The sequence below is a fragment of the Nycticebus coucang genome, chromosome 11 (genome assembly GCF_027406575.1).
Source record: "Nycticebus coucang isolate mNycCou1 chromosome 11, mNycCou1.pri, whole genome shotgun sequence".
NCBI lineage: Eukaryota > Metazoa > Chordata > Mammalia > Primates > Lorisidae > Nycticebus > Nycticebus coucang.
The window spans coordinates 77,136,021-77,163,992 of NC_069790.1; the positions used below are offsets into that span (position 1 = coordinate 77,136,021).

Sequence of the window (27,972 nt, forward strand, 5' to 3'; positions counted from 1 at the left end):
CCATCATGAATGACACAGTAACTATCCGGACCAGGAAGTTCATGACTAACCGACTACTTCAGAGGAAACAAATGGTCATTGATGTCCTTCACCCTGGGAAGGCAACAGTACCAAAGACAGAAATTAGAGAAAAACTAGCCAAAATGTTTGGCTAGAAAAACTAGCCAAAATCAGACCACACCTGATGTCATCTTTGTATTTGGATTCAGAACTCACTTTGGTGGTGGGAAGACAACAGGTCTTGGCAAGATTTACGATTCTTTGGATTATGCAAAGAAAAATGAACCCAAACATAGACTTGCAAGGCATGGCCTGTATGACAAGAAAAAGACATCAAGAAAGCAGCAAAAGGAACACAAGAACAGAATGAAGAAAGTCAGGGGGCCTGCAAAGGCTAATATTGGTGCTAGCAAAGGGCGGCGCCTGTGGCTCAAGGAGTAGGGCACCAGTCCCATATGCCGGAGGTGGTGGGTTCAAACCCAGCCCCGGCCAAAAAAAAAAAAAAAAAAAAGAGGAAGTGAGCTGGAGACTGGATAACAGGCGAAGGACTAAAGAAAGACTACCGTGATGTTATCTACAGCCATTGTATAGATTTTTCACAAGAGGATTAATAAAAACTTTTCATGTGGGGGGAAAAAAAAAGTTAAAGGCCGGGCATGGTGGCTCCATGCCTGTAATCCTAGCACTCTGGGAGGCTAAGGTCAGTGGATTGCCTGAGCTCATGGGTTGGAGACCAGCCTGAGACAGACCGAGACCTCATCTCCTAAAATAGCTGGGCATGTGGCAGGCACCTGTAGTCCCAGCTACCTGGTGAAAGAAAATATTACCATGAGAATGTGACCACCTCTCACTCCCTACCATAGGAATGTGACCACCTCTCACTCCCTACCATAGAAATGTGACCTTTTGTAACTGTTCCAGAAGATAGCTCCCCGAGCTAAAGCGAATGTTTATTGTTAAAGACAAATATTTGACTGTTGATCTTATCTTAAGACAGTTGAATAATGAACCAGAGTTCTTCTTATCTGGTTAGAGCCCCAGCTATGTCTACTCCCTCTTACTTTATGGTTAGAGCCCCTACCATGTCTGCTATTCCCGCCTACTTTGTAGTTTTTGCCTTTATAAGCTTGTAAAAACTGCTGTGTGGGGCTTGACTCCTCGGCTTCTAAAAGAGTTGTGGGTCAAGCCCCGGCATGCAGGAATAAAAATCCTCTTGCGTTTTTGCATCAAGCGACGTCTCTTGCGGTTGATTGGGGTGGTCAGAGCTCCGGGAAGAGTGGGGGGTTCTGCCCCAAGTCTTTCACTGGGAGGCTATGGCAAGAGAATCACTTAAGCCCACGAATTTGAGGTTGCTGTGACACCCCAGCACTCTACCAAGGGTGACAAAATGAGACTCTGTCTCAAAAAAAAAAAACTTAGCCAGGCATGGTGGTACTTGCCTATAGCCCCAGGAGCATGAGTCAAGCCCTGGAGTTTGAGGCTGCATTGAGCTATGACCATACAACTGGCACTACAGCCTATTGCATGAAGTCAGACCCATCTCTGGAAAAAAAAGGGGAAGAAACCTATACAACAGAAAAATCTGGAAGATGCTATTTAAACAAGTAGCCAACAACGCCCACGGTAATGATGTGCCCCTCCTCTGTGATGCACAAGGATACATCCACTCCCGTTTTACTCCTAACAGGATCTAAGTCACATCAAAACAATCAGACAAACCCAAATTAAATACACCTGTAAAACAAATGGCCTGTGTTCTGTAAAACTCTCATAGCCTTAAAAGAAAAAAATTAGGCAAGGTATTGTTTCAGATTAGGGCTGTTTATAGGGTAACGGTGTTAATGAATTTAATTAAATGATACTTTTCTTAATCTCCTTACTCCATTTTTTTTAGTAATTTGTATTATATTAATATTTTATAAAATTAGAGGTTCACAGCAGGTTGAAAATAAAAAACTGGTCCTTCACCACATAGAATTTGAGAACCACTACCCCAGATTAAGGAGAATTAAGAGACATGACAATTAATTACAACATGTAATCCCAGATTTAAATTTTTCACATAAATATGTGTCTGAGAATATGGACATATATACTTATATTCATATATTTATCCATTAGGGTAATTGGGAAATTTGAATATGCACTATGAACTTTGTGATAATTACTGTATTACAATGTAAAAAAAAAAAATGCCCTTGTTCTCCAGAGATGCATGTTGAATTACTTAACAGTGACGACGTTATAACTTCCTCAACATACACTCAAATGGCTTAGCAAGGAATACCGCTGGAGGATGGATGGATTAATCTACAGACATACAGAGAGATACTTTTCTGAAAATTTAAAATGTTTCAAAATCAATGTGGCAGCAGAGGGAGGATTTTGCCAGGCCTAACACTTAAGACTTCAACACAATAATGGGTTAGGCAGGCTTTCATAAGCTATTCTGTAAACAAGTCCATGGGAAATGAGGCACAAGAAAAGAAATTCAAAACTTCTATAAGAGTGGGGCACAGTAGTCACACTTGCAATCTCAGCAACTCATTCTCAGTGACTTAGGAGGCTGAGGTGGGAGGACTGCTTGAGGCCAGGTATTCAAGACCAGCCAGGGTGACACAGCAATACCCATCAAAAACTCTAAGAGGCAAGCTTCCTCAAACCTATTATTGTGACAAAATGAGAACTCACACAGCAATTACTACACAGACCACAGTGTCACCATTTGGAAATGAAGGAGATAATAGAAAGACATCATAGAACCCGCCCTCTAATCAAAAATAACCTAAACTAACCAGAAAAAGAATAAATCTAAAACATCAGGCTCGGTGCCCATAGCACAGTGGTTATAGCACAGTGGTTAGGTGGTGGGTTCGAATCCAGCCCAAGTCAGCTAAACAACTGCAACAAAAAATAGTCGGGGGTTGTGGTGGGCACCTGTAGTCCCAGCTATTTGGTAGGCTGACACAAGAGAATCACTTAAGCCCAAGAGTTTGAGGTTGCTGTGAGCTGTGATAGCACGGCACTCTACTAAAGGCAACATAGTGAGACTGTCTCAAAAAAAAAAATAAAAAGTAGGCTCGGCACCTGTAGCTCAAGTGGCTAAGGCACCAGCCACATACACCAGAGCTGGCAGGTTCAAATCCAGCCCTGGCCTGCCAAACAACAATGACAACCACAACCAAAAAAATAGCCAGGCGTTGTGGAGGGCACCTATAGTCCCAGCTACTTAGGAGACTGAGGCAAGAGAATCGCTTAAGCCTAGGAGTTGGAGGTTGCTGTGAGCTGTGATGCCACAGCACTCTACCTAGGGCAACAGCTTGAGGCTCTGTCTCAACAAAATTAATTAATTAAATAAATAAATAAAAAGTAAAAAATCAGAAATATATAAAACATCTGTAGAGATCGATATAAACCCTGATGAGACTGCAGTTTTATGGGGTTAACACTACACTATTCAAAACACAACTGAGGCTAGGTGCAGTGGCTCATACCTATAATCTCAGCATTCTGGGAGGCTGACGTGGAGGCTCATTTGAGCTCAGGAGTTCAAGGCCATCCTGAGCAAAATGACACCTCAAATTACTAAAAATAGAAAACTTAGCAGGACACTGTGGTGGGCACCTGTAGTCCCAGCTGCTCAGGAGGCTAAAGCAGGAGGATCACTTGAACCCAGGTGTTTGAGGCTGCTGTGAGCCAGGCTAAGGCCATAGCAATCAATGAGATTTTTGTCTCCCCCCAAAAAAATACAGCTAAGCTCCTCCAGATTTGGTGATCTTCTTGACAGCGAGTATCATAAAGTTTTTTAAAAATTTCCCACAAATATTTTCATATTCTCCCTGTACTTAATACCATACATGCTCAGGCACCAAAGAAGAAATTTAAAGCAGAGAAATAAAAATGTCTTATATTGAGGCCAAGTACAGTAGCTCACACCTGTAATCCTAGCACCCTGGGAGGCCAAGGCAGGCGGATTGCCTGAACTCACAAGTTAAAGACCAACCTGAGCCAGAGCAAGACCCTATCTCTCTAGGGCAGCGCCTGTGGCTCAGTGAGTAGGGCACAGGCCCCATATACCGATGGTGGCGGGTTTGAACCCGGACCTGGCCAAACTGCAACAAAAAATATCTGGGCTTTGTGGCGGGCGCCTGTAGTTCCAGCTACTCGGGAGGCTGAGGCAAGAGAATGGGCTAAGCCCAAGAGCTGGAGGTTGCTTTGAGCTGTGACACCACAGCAACCTACCGAGGGCAACAAAGTAAGACTCTGTCTCTTTAAAAAAAGAAAAAAAGAAAGACCCTGTCTCTAAAAGAAAAAATAGCCAGGTGTTAGTGACCAGCACCTATAGTCCCAGCTACTCAGGAAGCTGAGGGAAGAGAATCACTTCAGCCCCAGAGTTTGAGGTTGCTGTGAGTTATGAAGCCACCGCACTCTACCCAGGGTGACAAACTCATACTCTGTCTCAAAAAAAAAAGTCTTATACTGAAATCAAATAAATATGATAAATTATAATTCTATTAATATGCCTGTCTTAAGGTGCATGCTCTAACACCACAGAGGATTTAGGAAAAAGACACTTCCAGCTTTTTTGCTGTCAAGATTTCATTATAGTCATGAATAAGAGTCACTTTTAAAAAAATTTTATTTAGGGTGATGCCTGTGGCTCAAAGGAGTAGGGCGCTGGCCCTATATGCCGAAGGTGGAGAGTTCAAGCCCAGCCCCGGCCAAAAACTGCAAAAAAAAAAAAAAAAAAAAAATTTTTATTTACTAAAGAAAATTCACACAAAAAAATCACAACTGCACATAAGCGTTTAAGATGTAATTATTAAAAAGAACTTGAAAATGAACCTTGTATCACTTTACTATAATCCATAACAACTTTTTTGGTTCACATGTGAATAAAGAAACATTCAGAGACTTGTGTGTCCTAAAGTAGGAAAATCTTTCCCATGCATGATTCAAGTACTATTTTTTTTTCTTTTTGGAGGTAGAGTGCTGTGGCATCACAGCTCACAGCAACCTTCATCTCCTGGGCGTAAGCGATTCTCTTGCCTCAGCCTCCCAAGTAGCTGGGACTACAGGTGCCCACCACAACTCCCAGCTATTTTTTGGTTGTAGTTGTCATTGTTGTTTGGCAAGCCAGGGCTGGATTCGAACCTACCAACTCTGGTGTAGGTGGCTGGCGCCTTAGCTGCTTTGAGCTACAGGCACTTAGCCTCAAGTATTTTTTAATAAAGTTAAATGTGCTGACATATAAAAATATAAAACTTTAACCTTGGGTGGCGCCTGTGGCTCAAAGGGGTAAGGGTGCCAGTCCCATATGCCAGAGGTGGCGGGTTCAAACCCAGCCCTGGCTGAAAACCACAAAAAAAAAAAAAAAAAACTTTAACCTCTGCAAAGTTCACTCATTCAAAACTAATTATATGCATACAACATTGCAAGCATTGTACTAGATCCTAATTTTTGAGATGTTCTAATAAAGCACACAGTGATCCTAGCTCAAAGACCTGAAGTCTAGTAGGGAACGGATCAAATAGCACAAAAAGCATATGGAAGTTGCATTAAGTGCTACAGAGGAAGAGACAGATAGTCCCAAGGGAACACATATTGAGGGACTGTACAAGTCTCCAAGACATGACATCAAAGAGGATTGAGGGACTGTACAAGTCTCCAAGACATGACATCAAAGCGGATAGCAGAACAGGAAGCAACCAAAGAGCTGGGAAAGCCAGCAGCACAAAGGGCCCAGGCAGGCAACAGCCCAGGACCAACAAAACAAGGACAACCGATAAAAGGCAATATTCTAAAGCACACAAACAACAAATCGTCAACGTTGGCTCTGCACCCATAGCTCAGTGGCTAAGGCACCAGCCAAATACACCGGAACTGGTGGGTTCAAACCAGCCCAGGCCTGCCAAACAACAATAACAACTACAACCAAAAAATAGCCAGGCGTTGTGGCGAGCACCTATAGTCCGAGCTACTTGGGAGACTTATGCTAGAGAATCGCTTAAGCCCAAGTGTTTGAGGTTGCTATGAGCTGTGACGCCACAACACTCTACAGGGCAACAGCTTGAGACTCTGTGTCCAAAAAAAAAAAAAATCATCAATATGTGGAAATATCTACATTCTTGATGGCCACCTGCATTTGTCTACCCAACAAAACTAAGTGAAATATGAAGCCAAAAGTTGGTGGGGATGAAGCAAAATGGGTACATATGTGCAAACAACAAAACTGTAAACTAATACACTCTTTCTAAAAGATAATCTGAAAATAGATAATAAAACTACAGCACCGCTCATATCTTCAGACTTGAAAGACTTCCGTATCCAAAAAAAGTATTCTCCCTCCCCTCAAAACAACTGCACAAAACATATCCACGTGTTATTAATAAAACATAAGAAACCAAAAGAACTGAGAGTGTAAGAGAACAGATTAGATGATACCCAAAATGTGTTAATAATAAATATTAAATAATGACATGTAGTCTGTATAAACAAGTAATATGCAAAATGTAGAAAGATCTTTAAAAGTTTATAATCTGAAGTGACAAGTAACATTTAGTAATCATTACTTGCTCTTCTCAAAATTATGTTAAATTATACATAGTGTTCTCAATTCAAAAGATACATAAAAAAATAAAAATAAAAGGCCAGGTGAGGTGGTTCACACCTGTAATCCTAGCACTCTGGGAAGCCAAGGTGGGAGGATCCCTTGAGCTCAGAAGTTCGAGACCAGACTGAGCAAGAGCAAAACCCCATCTCTGCTAAAATTTAGAAAAACTATCCACATGTGGTGGTGAATGCCATAGTCCCAGCTACACAGGAGGCTGAGGCAAGATGGCTTGAGCCCAAAAGACTGAGGCTTTTGTGAGCTATGATGACACCACAGCACTCTACCCAGGGCAACAGAGTGAGACTGTGTCTAAATAAATAAATAAATAAGGAAATTTTTTGAAAAAAAGATACATTAGTGAACAAAGAGTATTATTACAAATATGCTTATTCCCACTTTAGAAAACAAAGAACATTATAATCAACACTCTTCCTACCTCTTCTCAGAATTAACAGTTGCTAATATTACCCCTCAAATAGCTAAGTTAACCCCTAAAAACAAGTCCTAAGTCTCAATCTCCTCTCCTACTTCCTCTCCAGTTTGATCCTGTCAGTCTGTTTTGTGGGGTGGGAGGGACGAGGAGACATAAAGGCAGAGAGAGAGAAGAAAACACATGCACATCCACATCACTATCTGGTAATGACCTGTGGCTTTTTTTTTTTCTTGACACAGTCTTTCTTTGTTGCCCATGGTAGAGTGGCATAACGTCTGACCTCACAGCAACCTCAAACTCCTGGGTTCAAGTCATCCTCTTGCCTCAGCCTCCCGAGTAGCTGGGACTACAGGTGCCCGCCACAACACCCAGCTATTTCTTTTAGAGATGGGGTCTCACTCTGGCTCAGGCTATCCACCTGCCTCAGAGTGCTGGGATTATAGGCATGAACCACCCCGCCAGCCTATCATGTAGCTTTTAAAGACAGTATTAAAAGGGCGGCGCCTGTGGCTCAGTCGGTAAGGCGCCGGCCCCATATACCGAGGGTGGCGGGTTCAAACCCAGCCCCGGCCAAACTGCAACCAAAACACAGCCGGGAGTTGTGGCGGGCGCCTGTAGTCCCAGCTACTTGGGAGACTGAGGCAAGAGAATCGCTTAAGCCCAGGAATTGGAGGTTGCTGTGAGCTGTGTGAGGCCACGGCACTCTACCAAGGGCCATAAAGTGAGATTCTGTCTCTACAAAAAAAAAAAAAAGACAGTATTAAAAGCTTTATCATTTACCAAACTTTCCAATGTAATGCTGCATAGGTAACATAAATATCAATGAATCTAGTGCATTTATAATATTGTAATACATAAGTATACACTGATTAGCCCTAAATTTTTCTTTTTTTTTTTTAGATGGAGTCTCAAGCTGTCACCCTGGGTAGAGTACTGTGACATCACAGCTCACAGCAACCTCAAACACTTGGGCTTAAGCAATTCTCTTGCCTCAGGTAGTAGCTGGGACGACAGGCACCCACCACAATGCCTGGCTATTTTTTTTTTGTTGTAGTTGTCATTGTTGTTTTATCTGGCCTACGCCAGGTTTGATCCGCCAGCCTCGGTATATGTGGCTGACGCCCTACCCACTGAGCTACAAGCGCCGCCCTGCCCCAATTTTTTCTATCAGAGTATCATAGTATTTCTGGTTTAAAAATATACATGTAAAAAAAAAATATATATATATATATGTAAGTTTATTCTCATCTGCTTAAATAACACTATTTATTAATCAGATAATTATTATACTTGAAATAAAAACAAAAATTTTTCAACTCCATGTTTGATTCTTTGTAGCCACCAGGTTAAATAAACTAAATAACTATATCATCATAAATAGAACTGCAAACTAATCATCAAAAATCAATCACAACTTTAAAATGAACTGGGTATATCATATAAAAACAAAATTTTTCAAATTAAAAAGCATAAACTGTACTCGCTCCAGCAGCACATATACTAAAATTGGATCAATACAGAGAAGATGAGTATGGCCCTTGCGCAAGGATGACATGCAAATTTGTGAAGCTTCCATATTTTTAGGGAAGGAGGGAGGGGGTGGAGTCTTGGTGTGTGCCACACCTTTTGGGGGAAAGATTGTAAGAGGGACTTTACCTAACAAATGCAATCAGTGTAACCTGGTTTCTTGTACCCTCAATGAATCCCCAACAATTAAAAAAAAAAAAAAAAAAGCAAAAACTAAGTCAATGAGAATAAAATGTTTGTAGAAAAAATCGAATGTATCTTGTTTACAATTTATATTATTTTTCTTGAAAAAAATTTTTAAATAAATTCATATATTAATTTGTTGCCACCTACTGGTTAAATTTATATATGAATAATAGAATTTAACATCAAATACACATTACACATAATATAAACAAATATTATCTTAGTAACATTCTTTATTAATATTTTATTAAACTACTACAATGAATTCTGCCTTGGAGAAGTTTTTAAAGTTACATCATGAGTTAACAGTATCTTGACTTTTAACAATATCCTCACCAAAAAAAACTTTGTAGTATGTTAAAACCTCCATTGTATGGGGCGGCGCCTGTGGCTCAGTGAGCAGGGCGCCGGCCCCATATACCGAGGGTGGTGGGTTCAAGCCCAGCCCCGGCCAAACTGCAACCAAAAAATAGCCGGGCATTGTGGCGGGTGCCTGTAGTCCCAGCTGCTCGGGAGGCTGAGGCAAGAGAATCGCGTAAGCCCAAGAGTTAGAGGTTGCTGTGAGCCGCGTGACACCACGGCACTCTACCAGAGGGCGGTACAGTGAGACTCTGTCTCTACAAAAAAAAAAAAAAAAAAACCTCCATTGTAATTTGTGAGAAATGTAAAGAAATGATTTAACTGAAATACTTCCAGAATGTTATTTTTTTTTTATAACTCAAATGTCTGTATGCACTAGTTTTCCAGAATATTGGAGTTAACATACAATTTAGGAGTTGGTCTTTTTACAATTGATTTGTTAGAAATGAAACCCAAAGAAAAAGTTCTCATTATATTTGTTATACATTTTAAGTATCTTTTACTCTATAAAAGTCTCTCCTCCCCTCTATCCTCTTTTATTTTTTACACTATTGACTGGTTGAAGAAAAAGTGTTGTCTTACAGCACTGCATTAAAACCACTCCTTTATTTAGAATATAAAAAATAAAAATCAATTCCAGATTTATTAAAGCATACTACTATTCCCTGATAAAATTTATTTTATTTTTTAAAGATAAGAGTCTCTTTATGTTGCCCAGGCTGGTGTTGAACTCCTGGCCTCAAATGATCCTCCCACCTGAGCCTCTCAAAGTGCTGGGACTACACGTATGAGCCACTGCGCTCCCTACCAAGATTTCCTTTTAAATACATTTCCAGAGGAGGGAAGAAGGAAATAAGACACAAGAAAGGGAATACAATCTTAATAACTATTAAATTTAGGTGATAAGTACTTAGTGGTTTAAGATGTTATCACCTCAATCTCTAAAATTTCTTTTTTTTTTTTTTTTTGAGACAGAGTCTCAAGCTATTGCCCTGGGTAAAGTGCTATGGCATCACAGCTCACAGCAACCTCCAACTCCTGGGCTCAAGCGATTCTCCTGCCTCCGCCTCCCAAGTAGCTAAATAACTATATCATCACTCAGTTTTATAAATAGAACTGCAAACTAATCATCCAATTATCAAAAATCAATCACAACTTTAAAGTGAACTGTGTATATAAGAACAAAATTTTTCAAATTAAAAAGCATAAACTGTGCTCGCTCCAGCAGCACATATACTAAAATTGGCATGATACAGGCGCTGGCCACAATGCCGGCTTTTTGTTGTTGTTGTTGCAGCCGTGATTGTTGTTTGGCGGCCCAGGCTGGATTCGAACCCACCAGCTCAGGTGTATGTGGCTGGCACCTTAGCCGCTTGAGCCACAGGTGCTGAGTCGGTTTGAAATTTCTTATAATTAAAAGACAGAAGAAGTAAAAAAAAATTAAAATAAATAAATAAAAGACAGAAGAAGAAGGGTCTGTAACCCCAGCAGTTACTGAGGCCAAGGCAAGAGGATTACTTAAGCTCAGGAGTTCAACACCAGTCCTGGTAATATCTCAAGATCCTATCTCTACAAAATACTTAAAAATTAGTCAGGTATGGTGGTACACACCTGTGTACTCCAGCTACTTGGGAGACTCAGACAGGAGGATCACTGAAGGCCAGGAGTTTGAGGCTGAAGTAAGCTATCATTGTACTACTGCACTCCAGGATGGGCAACAGAGAAAAAAGCAAAAGGACAAAAAAGGCAAGATTTTCAGTGTAATTCCTGTAATCAAAAACCTGAAAATAGTTTAAAAGCATTAATTTGAAAAAAGTAGTTTAGGGCGGTGCCTGTGGCTCAGCAGGTAGGGCGCCGGCCCCATATGCTGAGGGTGGCGGGTTCAAACCCAGCCCCGGCCAAACTGCAACAAAAAAATAGCCGGACGTTGTGGCGGACGCCTGTAGTCCCAGCTACTTGGGAGGCTGAGTCAAGAGAATCACCTAAGCCCAAGGATTTGGAGGTTGCTGTGAGCTGTGTGACAACACGGCACTCTACGGAGGACAATAAGGTGAGACTCTGTCTCTACAAAAAAAATAATAATAATAAATAAATAAATAAAAAAGAAAAAAGTAGTTTAAAAACATTAATTTGAAATTAACATAAGGCAAAAATAAAAGATGACTAGAAACTTTATCATCTTTAAGTAAATTTAGTTAAAACTGTTACAAAGTTTTTTAAATAATCTGAAAGTCAAACCTAATAATCTCAAAGTAAAAGCACCGATCTTAAAGGCTGGTATTAAAATTTAAGTGATTTGATCACTTATCTGCTTAAATGTCCTCAATTATAAAAGAGAAATAGTAATTTTGGGATCATGTTGTAAACAGGATGCTTTTTGGTTTATGCATCCAACAAATTATTGTTGAAATATTTAAAATTTGTTTCATTTTTTTCTATAGTTTACAACCGTTTAACTCTTCTAGCTTGTAATAATTTTCAAGAGTCTCTTGGATTTTTTTAATCAGAGAATGTCATCTGAAAATTAAAAAAAAAAAAAAAATGTTACACAACGAGGGATGCAGTCAACTGAATCTGGGCCTTGATTTCTTTTTTTTTTTTTTTTTTTTTGGTTTTTGGCCGGGGCTGGGTTTGAACCTACCACCTGTGGCATATGGGACTGGCGCCCTACTCCTTGAGCCACAGGCGCCGCCCTGGGCCCTGATTTTAATGAGAATGGTTAGAACACTGATTGTGATCACAAGCTATTGTGTTAAGAATGATTCTGTTTAATAATTTTAAGGAAAGATCTTTCTACTTGTAAGTTACAAAGAGTTATCAACAACATATTCAAACTTGATCTCTGGATCCAGTCTTGCATTAATTAGTCATGGAAATCCTGTTCTAAAGCAAAGACCAAAAAGTATAATTTCATCCTTTTATGTATAATTCTGGGGCATCATTATAAATACTATTTGAAGTTCTGTGTCCAAAATATACACCGTCAGGGATTTTGAAGTGAAGTACATGGGCCGTGTCTCTTCTAGTAAAGGATTCCAGACTAGTATCAAGATGCTGGGGAGTCTGTTTATTTCAATCATCTCATTGATTCCATAAGCTCTTGTTGATCACCTACACCGATCCAGGTACTAAGGAACCAACCGCAGAAGAATAAAATGACAATTGATACACAATTCTCATCTTCAAAGAGCTCACACAAGTATGTTAAATACTGTTAACAAAATGCTGGAAGGAGAAAACATCGACCAGAGACAGCCAGAACTCAAAGCAGTTAACGGCTGAATCCTGAATGATTATAATGATAAAGTTCAATAGCAGCTCTCAAAGGAGATACAGCCCCTGAACTCCTGTGGACTCTGAAAATAATAGTTTGCTTTTTTCACCATAGTACAATAAGAATGGGTATTGTACCCATTAACAGTGGGTAAAAATATTACTGCCTTAGCATGAATCAAGGAAGGCTATGATTCCTAATTCTACGAATAGTCATTATAGTCATCACTAGTTTTTAATTGTAAATGTCACTGATGAAGTAAAAAAATATTTTTATAAATCTCTACTCTTAAACATTTATCTTTTAAAAATTTTGTATGAGAAAATAGGAAGGGTGTATAACTTATTCCACACACTCTTGGCTATCCCAAGAAAAAGCACTTGGGCAGTTGAGTTGTGAGCCCACATATTTACTGTTTTCATGAAACACCATTTATAGGAGAAAGAAGACATACAAAAACTGTTTATTCAGCCCAGGCATGTGCCTGTAGTCCTAGCTATTCAAGAGGTGAAGGGGTGAGGATCACTTGAGCCCAGAAATTTAAGTCCACCCTAGACAACATAATAAGACCCTGTCCCTTTTTAACTGTTTAAAAAAAAAAAAAAAAAGATGGCTTGGCAACTGTAGCTCAGCGGCTAGGGCATCGGCCACATACACGGGAGATGGCAGGTTCAAACCTGGCCTAAGCCTGCTAACCAACAATGACAACTACAACAAAAAAAATAGCTGGGCATTGTGGCAAGCCTCCTGTAGTCCCAGCTACTCAGGAGGCTGAGGCAAGAGAAGCACTTAAGCCCAAGAGTTTGAGGTTGCTGTGAGCTGTGACACCATGATACTCTACCAAGAGCTACATAGTAAGACTCTGTCTCAAAAAAAAAGAAAAAAAAAAGCTATTCAAAATTGAGCATATGGCTGATATTTTCTAAAAAACTGAACGAAGCCTATCAATTGAAGGAAAATAGGTCACAGTATTTGTTGCCCATGATAACATTCAAGCTTTCAAGAGAACATCAGAATTTCATAAAACTTTTTTCCTCCAGCAAAAGCATGACAGGTCTCAATGACTTTTCTAATGACATATAATGATTGTTATTTTTAGATTTGGTATAATGATATGTCTCAACATTTAGAAGGTCTGCATACCTCAGTGAGCCAATATTTTCCAAATGGATCAACGCATGATGTTACAAAATCACATTTTGGGGGGAGCCATTCAAAGTACATGAAAACAAATAGATTTTAATACAATAAGAATATAAAAACTTCACTGATACAGTTTCGATTTCACAATGTCACTAACTTTACTTCTAACACCTGTGAAGTTTTACTAGCAATACTCCTCCTTTTTCTACCTCCATATCCGCCCAATCCAGATTTTCATCCCATACTTCAAAACAATATAATGGCTGGGCGCAGGGGCTCACACCTGTAATCCCAACACTTTGAGAGGTCACAATGGGAGGAGCTCCGGAGGTCAGGAGCTTTCTTTTTTTTTTTTTTTGGCCTGGGCTGGGTTTGAACCCACCACTTCCAGCATATGGGACCGGCGCCCTACTCCTTGAGCCACAGGCGCCACCCGAGGTGAGGAGCTTTCGATCAGCCTACACAACACAGAGACACCCCATGTTTGCAAAAACTTAAAAATTAGCAGACAGAGCGGCGCCTGTGGCTCAGTGAGTAGGGCGCCAGCCCCATATGCCGAGGGTGGTGGGTTCAAACCCAGCCCCGGCCAAACTGCAACAAAAAAATAGCTGGGCGTTGTGGCGGGCGCCTGTAGTCCCAGCTGCTCGGGAGGCTGAGGCAAGAGAATCGCGTAAGCCCAAGAGTTAGAGGTTGCTGTGAGCCATGTGACGCCACGGCACTCTACCCGAGGGCGGTACAGTGAGACTCTGTCTCTACAAAAAAAAAAAAAAATTAGCAGACATGATGGCATGTCCCTACAGGTACAGCCAGTTAGAAGGCTGACGCGGGAGGACGGCGTGTGCCCAGGAACTGGAGGTTACAGTAAGTTACAACACCACTATTCTCCATTCAGGGTGACTGAGTGATAGTTTATCTCAAAACCAACTTTAATTTCTAATACAGAAAATATTTTATGTACATACGTAACCCAAATTTTAAAAAGCTCTTAGGGAGGTCCTTTATAGTTTTTTAAAATGTAAAGAAGCTTGAAATCAAAATGTTTAAGAATTGCTGTTATACTATTTTAGAAAAGTGGGTAAGAACATTTCGAATACAGTCTACATCATACAGAACATGATTTTATTGTCTTTCGCTGTACATGGTGCATTTATCTCCAGCAGTCCCAGCCTACTGTACCGCCACCACAATCTAGTATGCTGCTTAATAATCTACTGTTACTATAAACCAGGGGTCCTCAAACTTTTTAAACAGGGGGTCAGTTCACTGTCCCTCACACCGTTGGCGGGCCGGACTATAGTTTAAAAAAAAAAAACTATGGGGCGGCGCCTGTGGCTCAGCGGGTAGGGTGCCGGCCCCACATGCCGAGGGTGATGGGTTCAAACCCGGCCCCGGCCAAACTGCAACAAAAAAATAGCCGGGCGTTGTGGCGGGCACCTGTAATCCCAGCTACTTGGGAGGCTGAGGCAAGAGAATCGCCTAAGCCTAGGAGTTGTAGGTTGCTGTGAGCTGTGTGACGCCACGGCACTCTACCAAGAGCGATAAAGTGAGACTCTGTCTCTACAAAAAAAAAAACCTATGAACAAATTCCTATGCACCCTGCACATATCTTATTTTGAAGTAAAAAAACAAAACGGGAACAAATACAATCACGCTGCCTCATGTGGCCCACAGGCTGTAGTTTGAGGACCCCCGCTATAAACTATGAAAAAAACAAAAGTAACCCAGTCACGAAAGTACTGAATAAAAACCCAATGACTTTCTTATAACTAAAAAATATGAATTTTTATCAATTTTTAACAGTTCAGCGGTTTTCCAATGAACAGGGTTGTCATCTTTTGATCTCTGGATTTCAGACAGCTGAAGTTGCAAAAAAGAAAAAAAAAAAAAAGGCACGACCACCCCACTTTTTAAAAAAGCATTGTATGTAGTATTTTCAGAAATGGTTATATTCTGAATGCTAATTTCCAACCAAGAAAGAAGAAAAAGAACAGTCTAATGTAAGAAGCTTCATGAGTTTGTTGATGTACTCTTTTTGTTTTCAAACACAGGCATCTGATGCAATAAATTTCCTTCTTAAGGCTGTTTTTGTGTATCCCCCAGGTTTTGATAACTTTTGTCTTCATTACTGTTATGTTTGAGGAATTTAACAACTTGTTAAATTGTATTAATATCTGTTCCTCCAGAAATTAGCCAACCTCAAGATTTGGCTAATTTCTGGAGGAACAGATATTAAATAAACTATTACAGAAACAATGTACAAAGACAGTTATACCTAAAAGAATAAAGTCCCCGGCTCAGTGCCTGTGGCTCAAGCCGCTAATGCTCCAGCCACATACACCTGAGCCAGCACGTTAGAATCCAGCCCAGGCCCGCCAAACAACAATGACGGCTGCAACCAAAAAATAGCCAGGCATTAGGGGGAGACACCTGTAGTCCCAGCTACTTGGGAGGCGGAGGCAGGAGAATCGCTTAAGCCCAGGAGTTTGAGGTTGCTGTGAGCTGTGACACCACAGCACTCTACCCAGGGTGACAGCTTGAGGCTCTAAAAAAATAAAAAATCAAGTCCCCAAGTGTGGTGGCTCACGCCTATAATCTTAGCACTCTGGGAGGCTAAGCAGGTAGATTGCTTGAGCTCAGGATTTCAAGACCAGCCTGAGAAAGATTGCAAGACCCCATCTCTACTAAAAATAGAGAAACTAGTCAGGTGTGGTGGCATATGCCTGTAGTCCCAGCTTGTCAGGAGGCTGAGCCCAAGAGTTTGAGGATGCTATGAACGATAATGCTGCCACAGGACTCTACCCAGGATGACAGAGTTAAGAAACTATCTTTAAAAAAAAAAAAAGCACTTTTTTTGTAGAGAATAACAACTTCAAAAAAGAACAAATCTGGAGAACATGTGTCATCTAACTTTAAGAATTATTATTAAAATTATAGTAATCAAGACAACGTGGTACTGGCATTAAGACTGACAAATATATCAATGGAGCAGAGTCCAGAGACAGAATACACATAACATGGGCAATCAACTTTTGATAAAAAATGCAAAGGCAATTCGGTGGAGAAAGAACAGCCTTTTCTAAAAACAGTGATGAAGCCAGGCATAGTGGTTCATGCCTGTAATCTAACACTATTGAGAGGCCAAGGAACCTTTAAGCCCAGGAGTTTGAGTTTTCAATGAGTTATGATGCAAAGCACTCTAGTCTAAACAAAAGTGAGAGCCTGTTTCCTATCAATCAATCAATAAAAAATAAATTAGGGCTCAGCACCGTAGCTCAGTAGCTAGGGTGCCAGCCATATACACCAGAGCTGGCGGGTTTGGACCCAGCACAGGCCTTCCCAGCAACAACAACTACAACCAAAAAAAAAAAGAAAATAGTCGGGCACTGTGGCGGGCACCTGTAGTCCCAGCTACATGAGAGGCTGAGGCAAGAGACTCTCTTAAGCCCAAGAGTTGGAGGATGCTGTGAGCTGTGATGCCACAGCACTCTATCGAGGGTGACATAGTAGAGACTGTCTCAAAAATAAACAAATAAAAATAAAAACTAAATTACAAGTGATGGAAAAATTAAATATTCATTTATTAAAAAAAAGTTTAACCCACACTTCATCTGATACACAAAAATTAGCTCAAAATGGATTAAAGGGGGTGGTGCCTGTGGCTCAGTGAGTAGGGCGCCAGCCCCATATACCAAGGTGGCAGGTTGAAACCCAGCCCCGGCCAAACTGCAACAAAATAGCCGGGCGTTGTGGTGGGCACCTGTGGTCCCAGCTACTCGGGAGGCTGAGGCAAGAGAACCGCCTGAGCCCAGGAGTTGGAGGTTGCTATGAGCTGTGACACCACGGCACTCTACCCAGGTGACACAGCGAGACTCTGTCTCTAAAAAAAAATGGATTAAAGGGCTGGAAGGAAAGAGCAGAGAGAGGGAAGGAGGGAGGGGGTGGGGAGTCAAGGTGAGTGACACACCTTTTGGGGATCGGACACAATTGGGACTTTACCTAACAAATGTAATCAATGTAACCTGGTTCTTTGTACCCTCAATGAATCCCCAAGTAACAACAAAAAAAATGGATTAAAGATCTAAAAGTAAAACCTAAAACTATAAAACATCTAGAAGAAAATACAGAAGACTGTGCTGAGCTGGACAAAGACTGCTTAGAGTCAATATTAAAGCATGGACATTAAAAAAAAATAGTGAATTAATTTCATTAAAATAAATGTTCTGCAAAATAAAATTAATGATCTTCAAAAAACTGTTAAGGGGGGCGGCGCCTGTGGCTCAGTGGGTAGGGCGCCGGCCCCATCATGCCAAGGGTCGTGGGTTCAAGCCCAGCCCCGGCCAAACTGCAACAAAAAAAAATAGCCCGGTGTTGTGGCGGATGCCTGTAGTCCCAGCTACGTGGAAGGCTGAGGCAAGAGAATCGCCTAAGCCCAGGAGTTGGAGGTTGCTGTGAGCTGTGTGACACCACGCACTCTACTGAGGGCAATAAAGTGAGACTCTGCCTCTACAAAAAAAGAAAAAAAACTGTTAAGGGAATGAAAACACAAGCCACAGGGCGGCGCCTGTGGCTCAGAAGAGTAGGGCGCTGGTCCCACATGCTGGAGGTGGCGGGTTCAAACCTAGCCCCGGCCAAAAACTGCAAAAAAAAAGAAAGAAAAGAAAACACAAGCCACAGAATGCGAGAAAGCATTTATAAATTGCATGTCTGAATGTCTGACAATGATTCTATTGTATCTAGAATATATATAAAAGATTTCTCAAAGTTTGACAGTAAAAAAAGCACACAATTCAATTTAAAAATATATGTATAGTCAAAAGATTTGAACAGACTGGACACTTTGCCAGTGAAAATTCAGGGATGGCAAATAAGCACATGAAAAGATGCTCAGCATCACTCATCATTAGAAAATTAAAATTAAAGCCACAGTAAGATCCCAACACCTAATGAGAATGCCAAAATACTAATAAAGACTGGCTACATCCAGGCACTCTTATACAGAGGTGGTGAGAAGAAAAACTTACAGAGCAGGTCGGCGCCCGTGGCTCAGTCGTAAGGCGCCGGCCCCATATAGCGAGGGTGGCGGGTTCAAACCCGGCCTCGGTCAAACTGCAACAAAAAAAAAAAGCCAGGCATTGTGGCGGGCACCTGCAGTCCGAGCTAATTGGGAGGCTAAAGCAACAGAATCGCTTAAGCCCAGGAGTTGGAGGTTGCTGTGAGCCGTGTGATGCCACGGCACTCAACCAAGGGTGATAAAGTGAGACTCTATCTCTACAAAAAAGAAAAAAAACTTACAGAGCAAAGTCAAAGACACACGTACAGCTGTATGTTCCAACCATTCCACTCCTATCTACCCAAAAGAAATTGAAGCCCATGTCCACATAAAGACCTCTTCACAAATTTTTACTGTAGCTATGTTTATAAAAGTCACAAACTGTAAGGCCAGGCATGGTGGCTCACATCTGTAATCCTAGCACTCTGGGAGGCCCTGAGCTCAGAAGTTTGAGACCAGCCTCAGCAAGAGCAAGAACCCCATCTCTAAAAATATAGCTGGGCGTTGTGGTGGGCACCTGTAGTCCCGACTACTCAGGAAGCTGAGACAAGAGAATCACTTGAGCCTAAGAATCTGAGGTTGTTGTGAGCTGTGACGCCAGGGCACTCTACCAAGGACAACAAAATCAAACTTTGTCTCAAAACAAAAAAAGAAAAGAAAAGAAGAAAGTCATAAACTGAAAACAACTCTACTGTCCATCAATAACAAATATAAATAACTTGAGGTATCCATGCAATGAGATCCTACTTAGAAATGAAAATACTGAGATGCTCAATAAAATAGGTAAATCTCAAAATAATTACGCTGGGTAAAAGAAGCCAGACACAAAAGGATACACACAGTATGACTCCATTTATATAAATTTTAGAAAATACAAAGTAATCTAAAAATCACAGAAGATCAGTGGCCATCTAAAACTGTTGAGGGGGAAGGCGCCTGTGGCTCAGTGAGTAGGGCACCACCCCCATATACTGAGGGTGGCGGGTTCAAACCCAGACCCAGCCAAACTGGGAGAACACAAAAAAAATAAATAAATAAAACTGCTGAGGGGGCGGGCACAGTGGTTCACACCTGTAATCTTAACACCCTGGGAGTATGAGGTGGGTGGATCCTTGAGCTCAGGATTAAGACCCTGTCGCTACTAAAAATAGAAAAACTAGCTGACCATTGTCAGTGCCTATAGTCCCAGCTCCTCAGGAGGCTGAGACAAGACGGATGACTTGAGCCTAAGAATTTGAGACTCAGAGCCTATCGCTCAGCAGCTAGGGCGCTGGCCACATACATGATGGATAGAGTTCAAACCAGGCTCGGGCCTGCCAAATATTAGCAATGATAACAACAAGAACAAAAAATAGCCTGGTGTTGTGGTGGGCACCTGTAGTCCCAGCTATTTGGGAGACTGAGGCAAGAGAAATGCTTAAGCCCAAAAGTTTAAGGTAGCCGTGATGCCACAGCACTCTACCCAGGGTGACATAGTAAAACTCTGTCCCAAAAATAAATAAATATGCTCAGTGCCTGTTGCTCAGGCAGCTAGGGCGCCAGCCACATACACTTGAGCTGGCGGGTTTGAATCCAGCCAGGGCCCGCCAAATGATGGCTACAACCAAAAGAACGGCCAGGCGTTGTGGCAGGCGCCTTAGTCCCAGCTACTTGGGAGGTGGAGGCAGGAGAACTGCTTGAGCCCAGGAGTTTGAGGTTGCTATGAGCTGTGATGCCACGGCACTCTACCCAGGGCGACAGCTTGAGGCTCTGTCTCAAAAATAAATAAATAAATAAATAAATAAATAAACTGTTGCAGGGATAAGGAGAGATAGTGGAAAGCAGGGAAGGATTACATAGTGGTAGGAAGAAATTTTGGGGGACAATGGATATGTTTATTATCAGGACTGTAGTAATAATTTCAGAGGTATCAAATCCCTGTCAAATGTGTGCACTTTTTGCATGTTAATTATACCTCAATAAGGCTGGTAGGACCAAAAACCCAAATAAAGGTATGCCAATGGTACAGAAGAAATTATATCCAAAAAATGAAAATAATAGGAATGTTAGTTCCTTTTCAACAGCTTCATTTTTGAAATATGCCAAAAAAAAAAAAGAAATATGCCAACCAAAATTCCAATAAAGAGAATGTGAATCATTTATTTCATGCCTCATCTAATTCCAAAAGCGTTTTCAATAGTATATAATAGAAGTAGAATAATAAAACCATTAAACAAGATAGTAAAACGATAATCAATTAGAATTTGAGAACAATAATTTTCTTTTTCTTTTTGTAGAGACAGAGTCTCACTTTATCACCCTGGGTAGAGTGCTGTGGCATCACACAGCTCACAGCAACTTCCAACTCCTGGGTTCAAGCGATTCTCTTGCCTCAGCCTTCCAAGTAGCTGGGACCACAGGCACTTGCTACAACGCCCGGCTATTTTTTGGTTGCAGCCGTCGTTGTTGTTTGGCAGGCCCGGGCTGGATTCGAACCTGCCAGCTCAGGTGTATGTGGCTAGCAACTTAGCGGCTTGAGCCACAGGCACCGAGCCAATATTGTTTATTAAAATAGCAGCTAATATCATCTGCGTCTTCTAAAATTTAACACAACTTACTTTTTGCTCTCTTACGTGTCATCTTCTTTACCCATGTGTGAGGAGTTTGTTTCCATTTTCATATTCCTGTTCAGATTCTTTCTTTTCCTACCTATTACTACTGTCTTTAGTCTGAAATCTCACCAACTCAAATCGTTCTGGAATAAGATTAAATGCAATTTTTTTTTGTTTTAAATCCAGACAGAGTCTCATTTTGTTGCCTTCAGTAGAGTGCCGTCGCGTCATAGCTCACAGCAACTTCCTACTCTTGGGCTCAAGCGATTCTCTTGCCTCAGCCTCCCAAGTAGCTGGGACTACAGGCGCCCACCACAACACCAGGATGATTAAATGCAAATTAATTGCTACACCACCCTCCTAGTTTACCTCACTACCCCCAATTTTTGCTCACTCTAATGCATTCTGAATAATTCTTTTTGAATTCTCTCCTGATGAAAAAGAAAAAAAGCTATTTTACTAACAAAAGCTGAAGCTCCAACAAGACATCAAGACTGGCCATACCCTGCCCTTACCCCAGCCATCCTGTTATCCCCACTTCCCGCATCAGCTACCCTGGATTGCTTGCAATTTGGTCTCAGAATCTCTGAAGTTGAGGCCAAAAGCTCCGTAGCCCAGATGACTCTTATACAAAGATTGTAAAACTACTTGTACAAGAAAGGGCCTTTTATAAACATGCCCTTTGCCTGGCTTCCTGGTCTCATCTCCTGACACCACAAAGACACTGAGTTAGAGACACACCAAGGGGCTTTCGAAATCCATCCTGTTCTTGCTGGGCTCCACGCCTCCACGCCTCCTTGCACACACTGCTTTCCTTTCATTCTCCTCCCACACAGCCCCACATACCCCAACTATACATTTGACCTGGATGAAGAAAAGCAGATAAGCTTCAAATAAACAAGGAAGGAGAGACAATGAAATGGAATACAAGCAGTCCCAGAGTTACAAACATCCAAATAATGAGTGGCTCACACAAACAAAGGGTATTACAAGTAATAGGTAAATGTATCTGTTCCAACTTACATACATATTCAACTTTAGAACAAAAATACAGAGCCTATCTCATTCATAACCTGGGACTGCCTATATATAAAAGTGTAGAATGGGAAAAGGGTAAACAGAGCCGAAAAGAGGCAAGGGAATAAATTGCTGGGCAGGGGTAAAACACCAATGTGCTGAGGCCTGAAAAAAATTTTCCCTCAGCCCAAATCTGCTCTGAAGGGCCCTGTGAGTAGGATGTATTCACAAGTTAATGAATAAAAGTCTGTAGGGGCATGTCAGAGAGATGGTTAAGGAAAGCGGGTAGACAGCTTTGAGGAGGGCTTGAATGCCTAGACTTGAATGGCAATCATCTGTTAATGTCTATATTAAGATGAACACAGAATTTTAGCAGTAACAGTCTTAAAAATGGGACAGCATGAACACCAGAAAATCTGTGGAAATTTATGTGTTCAATTGTTGAATTCTCTACCAGAACATCAGTTCCTTGAAGAACCTTTATTCATAACACCCTTTAATTTCCTAAACACATTTTCTGACTCACCCTGAGTAGACTACATTTTAGTATGTTCTGTTTCAAAACCCTGTTCAATTGAACAATATTAGCAAATGTTGATTATGAGTCTCCATGTTTACAAATCTATACCTCTTAGTGTATATTGTCATATCATTCAACCAGGTACATGCCCTTATTCAGGAGGCTAAGGCAGAAGGATCACCTGAGCCCAGGAGTTCATGTTAGGCCAGGACAACATAGCTAGACCCCATCTCAAAAATAATAAAGAAAAAGAACAATGCCATGTCATTCTATTTTTCAATAACATTCTCATCAGAAGGTAGCAAACATTTTCTGTAAAGAGCCAGATAATAAGTGCCTTAGACTTTCTAAGCATTAAGATCTCTGTGTCAATTCTGCCACAGGAGCACAAAAGCACACAGACAATATATAAACAAAATGAATATGATGTTTTTTTTGAAAGCCTTATTTACAGACATAGAAATTTTAATTTCCTATAGTTTTCATGTCACAAAATATTCAAAAACTATCTTACCTCGAAGGTCATACACACGAGTGGCAGGATGTATCTGGCCAGCAAGCCACAGTTTGCAGACCCCTCTCTACACTCTAAAGTTCAGCTGTACAACCCTTCCATTATTCCATATTTCCAAAGCACCACAATTAACTTTATTTGCAAGTCTTTCTGCTAAGCAGCAATTGTGTGATGACCTCTGGGAAATGAACAGATTCTTTTGACTTACACCCATTCAGTTTCACCCACATTCACCCTTAAAAAAAAAAAAAAAAAACTTACTTATCCAGTTTCTGATTTAAAACACTGAAGGAAAGGGGGATTTTAAGTAGTTGTATAAAGGCACAACGAACAATGACCGCTGTTACACTGATGTCAAATGTCAAAAGAGTCCATCATGGGGAATCTCAATTTTCAGTCCCAATTCTCTCCCACAGATTCAAAAACTAAGGAGTGGGGCGCTGGTCCCATATGCCGGAGGTGGCGGGTTCAAACCCAGCTCTGGCCATAAACCACAAAAAAAAAAAACTAAACAGTAGCTTTCAAGTTTGATGATAAGATATCCTAAACTAATTCTCACATTCTAAAGAAATGCACAAGACCAAATACTGCATGATTATTCCAACTATACAAAGTATCTAAAGTATCTTCAGTAAGGGAAGGAAGATTAGTAGGGGCTGGAGAAGGGAGAAAAGGAGAGCAGTGTTTCAATGAGGGCTGCAACCAAAGAATAGCCAGGTGTTGTGTCAGGTGCCTGTAGTCCCAGCTACTTGGCAGGTGGAGGAAGGAGAATCGCTTGAGTCCAGGAGTTGGAGGTTGCTGTGTCACTCTACCCAGGGTGACAGCTTGAGACTCTGTCTCAAAAATAAATAAATAAACTTATAACAAAAAAAGTATCAGAGCCTGTCAAGAACATATGAGCAATTACAGGAACAGAGTAATAATAGTAGCATTAAACTACCTAACACCCTGTATTATCAGGGATCTCTCATGAATTTCCATGTGAAAGTCCTAGGGTCATGTAGGTGTGTACTAACTAAAGTGCAGAAAACAGAGACTGGATGGACACTAACAGAAGAGTCTTAGAGCCACTACTAAATAGTCCCTGTCTGAAGGTATGCAGGCAATATGCTAAGTACATCACATGAATTTTTTTAACTCTTTATACTACATTCTTTTATGAATTATCATTTAATCCTCACAATAACCCCAAGAGTAGATTCTACTTGAGTCATTCTGAAAGCTTCAAGATACACAAAAATCAAAGAACAAAATCCGGGCAGACAGTAACAAATTAAGCCCTCCCAGTAACACCAATAAACTTCCATAGGTGAATCAGAAAGGATGTAATTGACTGTTTCTTGGAAGTGAAATAATGAACCATGACACAATCTGTCTCAAAACTTTCCTAGTGACCCACATATAATTACAAATGAGGAAACTGAGGCACAGATGGTATGAACAATACATTCAGATTATACAGCAGGACTGGAATAAGAAGCCACATCTAAAGCACATACCACTCCAAAGTTTACAAAGCACATTTTAGGTGCTTAATTTGCTATCACCTTTTGCTATTGTTTGAATGTTTGTCCCCTCTAAAACACATGGTGAGGCTCGGTGCCTGTAGCTCAGCAGCTAGGGCGCCAGCCACATACACCAGCCCTGGCCTGCCAAACAACAATGGCAACTACAACAACAACAAAAATAATAATAATAATAAATAAAACACATGGATTTGAAATGTAACCCCTAATGTGGCCCCACCTTTGCAGAGGTGGGGCCTTTAGGAGGTAACTGGATAGTAAGGGTGCTACCCTCATGAATGGATTAATCCACTTCTGGATTAGGGTTATTGAGGGAGTGGGACTGGCGGGTAAGAAGAGGAGCAACCTGAGCTAGCACACCGTCCCTTGCCATGTGCCACCTCTGCAGAGTGACACCAGCAAGAAGGCCCTCACCAGATGTGGCCCCCAACTCTGGACTTCCCAGATTCTAGAACTGTAAAATAAATTCCTTTCCTTTATGAATTACCCAGTCTCAAGTATTCAGTTGCAACAAAAAACAGCCTAAGACACTTCAATGATTCACTCTGAAACAGACTCGATCTTCCTAGAGAAAACGGAGGTTCAGGGAGAGTAAAGCACACTAGGGAGCAAGCAGCAGAGCGAGGCTGAAACCCACTGTTTTTCCTTCTCAAAATACATAGACTGTATCCTCCATAGTTGACCACCTCCCTACACTGACTGCCTTCTTAAGCTGACCTAATTTTCTTTTTTTTTTTTTTGTAGAGACAGAGTCTCACTGTACCGCCCTCGGGTAGAGTGCCGTGGCGGCACACGGCTCACAGCAACCTCTAACTCCTGGGCTTAAGCGATTCTCCTGCCTCAGCCTCCCGAGCAGCTGGGACTACAGGCGCCCGCCACAACGCCTGGCTATTTTTTGGTTGCAGTTTGGCCGGGGCTGGGCTTGAACCCGCCACCCTCGGCATATGGGGCCGGCGCCCTACTCACTGAGCCACAGGAGCCGCCCCTGACCTAATTTTCATAGACTGGACATACACCACGGGAGGCCTAGTTTCTTATGTTGACCAGTTTGTTACTGTCCCCTGGTGGTCAACTAACAGCAGTTCTACTATATATGCAACCAGACTGAAATAGCTTTGAAAATTAATGAAAAAGTTAGCACAGGACTCAAAACAGGGGTTAGAGAGCAACTGGAGCTCACATTATAACTTCCATTCAAGGGCTTCTCAAATCCTCTTTCGCCCTAATTAGAGATGTCATGTTTTTCTTTTGGCTTGTAAGGTACTGAATTAATTGCTGCCCAGATTACTGTATTTGCCCAGTGTAGTGGTTTCAAAAAATACTTAAGTTTGCTTCTTTTCAAAGGGCAGAAGCTAAACTCTCCTTTGAGTGTGGGCTGTGCTCATTACCTCCTTTCTAACAAATCACTGTGGCTGAGTGACATTTCTGAGAATGGGTCATAAAAAGCACTTTGCTTCCTTCTTGGTTCCTCTCAGGCCACTCCCTTTGGACATAGCCAGCTGATAGAAGGACACTCAAAGAAAGGCCCACATGGTGGCAAGCAAGGCCTCCTGCCAATAGCTAAGATGTGTGATACTCCAAGCCCAGCCAAGCCTTCAAAATGACTGCAACCCTGAGCCAGAACCACCGTTAAGTTGCTTCCAAATTCCTCCCATATGCCAGAGGTGACGGGTTCAAACCTAGCCCCGGCCAAAAACCACAAAAAAAAAAAGTTGCTTCCAAATTCCTAACCAACAGCAACTACAAGATGATAAATGTTTGTTACATTAAACCACTACAATTTCATGGTAATTCATTACACTGTAATAAATAGCTAATAAAACTAGGAAAGGAAACACACACAAAAAATCCTGCATGAGACCCACACGTCACATGTAAAGTATCAGTGAAGAACAATGCAGGATCTGCAGATCAACTCTTAGCAGAAGCTGTGGGACCTGGCATAAGAGGCAATCTTCTCAGTTTTGTCATCTCTAACATGGTAAGACAATAGTTTCTTAGACCGGGCGTGCTGGCTCACACCTGTAATCCTAGCACTTGGGGAGGACAGGTCGGGTGGAATGCCTGAGCTCACAGGTTCAAGACCAGTCTGAGCAAGAGAAAGACCCCCGTCTCTGAAAATATCCAGGCGTTGTGGTGGGTGCCTGTGGTCCCAGCTATTTGGGAGGTTGAGGCAAGAGAATCACTTGGGCCCAAGAGTTTGAGGTTGCTGTGAGCTATGATGCCACAGTACTCTAACAAGGGTGAAAAAAATTAAGAAAAAACAATCATTTCTTCATTTTAAACATCCTCCCCATTTGACAATAATCTCTCCATTAACTTTACTTCTTAAGAGTCATCACAAGGAGTAAATGAAAGAGTGTGTCCAGCACCTGGCATGGTACCCAACATACAGTAAAGGTTCAGTAAAAATGTCCACTGTTACTAATCTAGTTTCTTTAACTTTCCCTCTACTAGCAGCCTCCCCCAGATGTACAACCATGCTTTTAAATTCCCAGTTCTCAGCAGACAGCACCCCCCAACTCCCCCAAGTTGCCCAACCTCCTTTTCTTACTGGTCTTCATTTACTCTGTTCCTGCATCTGACACTCATCTAAACACAGTCCCTCCTTTGGCTCCCAGAGAATGAACTAACATGATTCTCTCCTAATCTCTATCTACTTCTCTCCTGCACCTTCAAAATTCAGGTTAGCCTCAAAGTTACCTTCTTGGTCCTCTTCCTCCCTGGCTCACACCTATATCTCACAGGCATCTCAGTCACAGATCCCAATCTCCCCAGCTCAGTATCTCCGAATGAATGTCACAACTCCAACCTAGCAACCTCCAACTCAGTAAATCTGAATTCTCTGCCTCTCCCTCTTACCCTTTCCCAGTTCTTCCCCCCTGCCCACCCCTGCTTCTTGTTCTGTGTCCAGTAAGAGATCACAATCCCCAAAGTCATCAAGGATAAGATGTCCAAAGTCATACCCTCCCCCTTCTGCTTTCAACAAATGTATTAGGTACGAGAATTACCTGGCAAAAAGGACACAACTGCCCCCCCAGGTCCCCTAGTTGAGCATGCCCCTGATCAACCTGTACATGACACACTCTCATCCCCTCCTTGCCCTCCCACCACAGCCACGCATCCTCTCGCCTGGGATCACTGCAATAACATTCAAAAATTTGTCTCCAAATCGTCAATCCCTGCTCCCACCTCAATCCATCCTCACACTGTTGCCA

The 27,972-nt window shown here is 41.6% G+C and overlaps 1 protein-coding gene, 1 non-coding gene and 1 pseudogene across 11 annotated transcripts in view; 2 read left to right on the forward strand and 1 right to left on the reverse strand.

Moving 5' to 3' along the window:
• Positions 1-27,804, forward strand: LOC128560231 (40S ribosomal protein S24-like; annotated as a pseudogene). The gene is made up of 2 exons (XR_008372911.1): positions 1-425; positions 27,627-27,804. The product of XR_008372911.1 is annotated as a 40S ribosomal protein S24-like (transcript).
• Positions 1-27,972, reverse strand: part of SRPK2 (SRSF protein kinase 2) — a 256,312-nt gene that overhangs the window by 212,498 nt on the left and 15,842 nt on the right. The window lies entirely within an intron of this gene.
• Positions 8,523-8,629, forward strand: LOC128560535 (U6 spliceosomal RNA). The gene has a single exon (XR_008373032.1). It is a non-coding gene; the product is annotated as a U6 spliceosomal RNA (small nuclear RNA).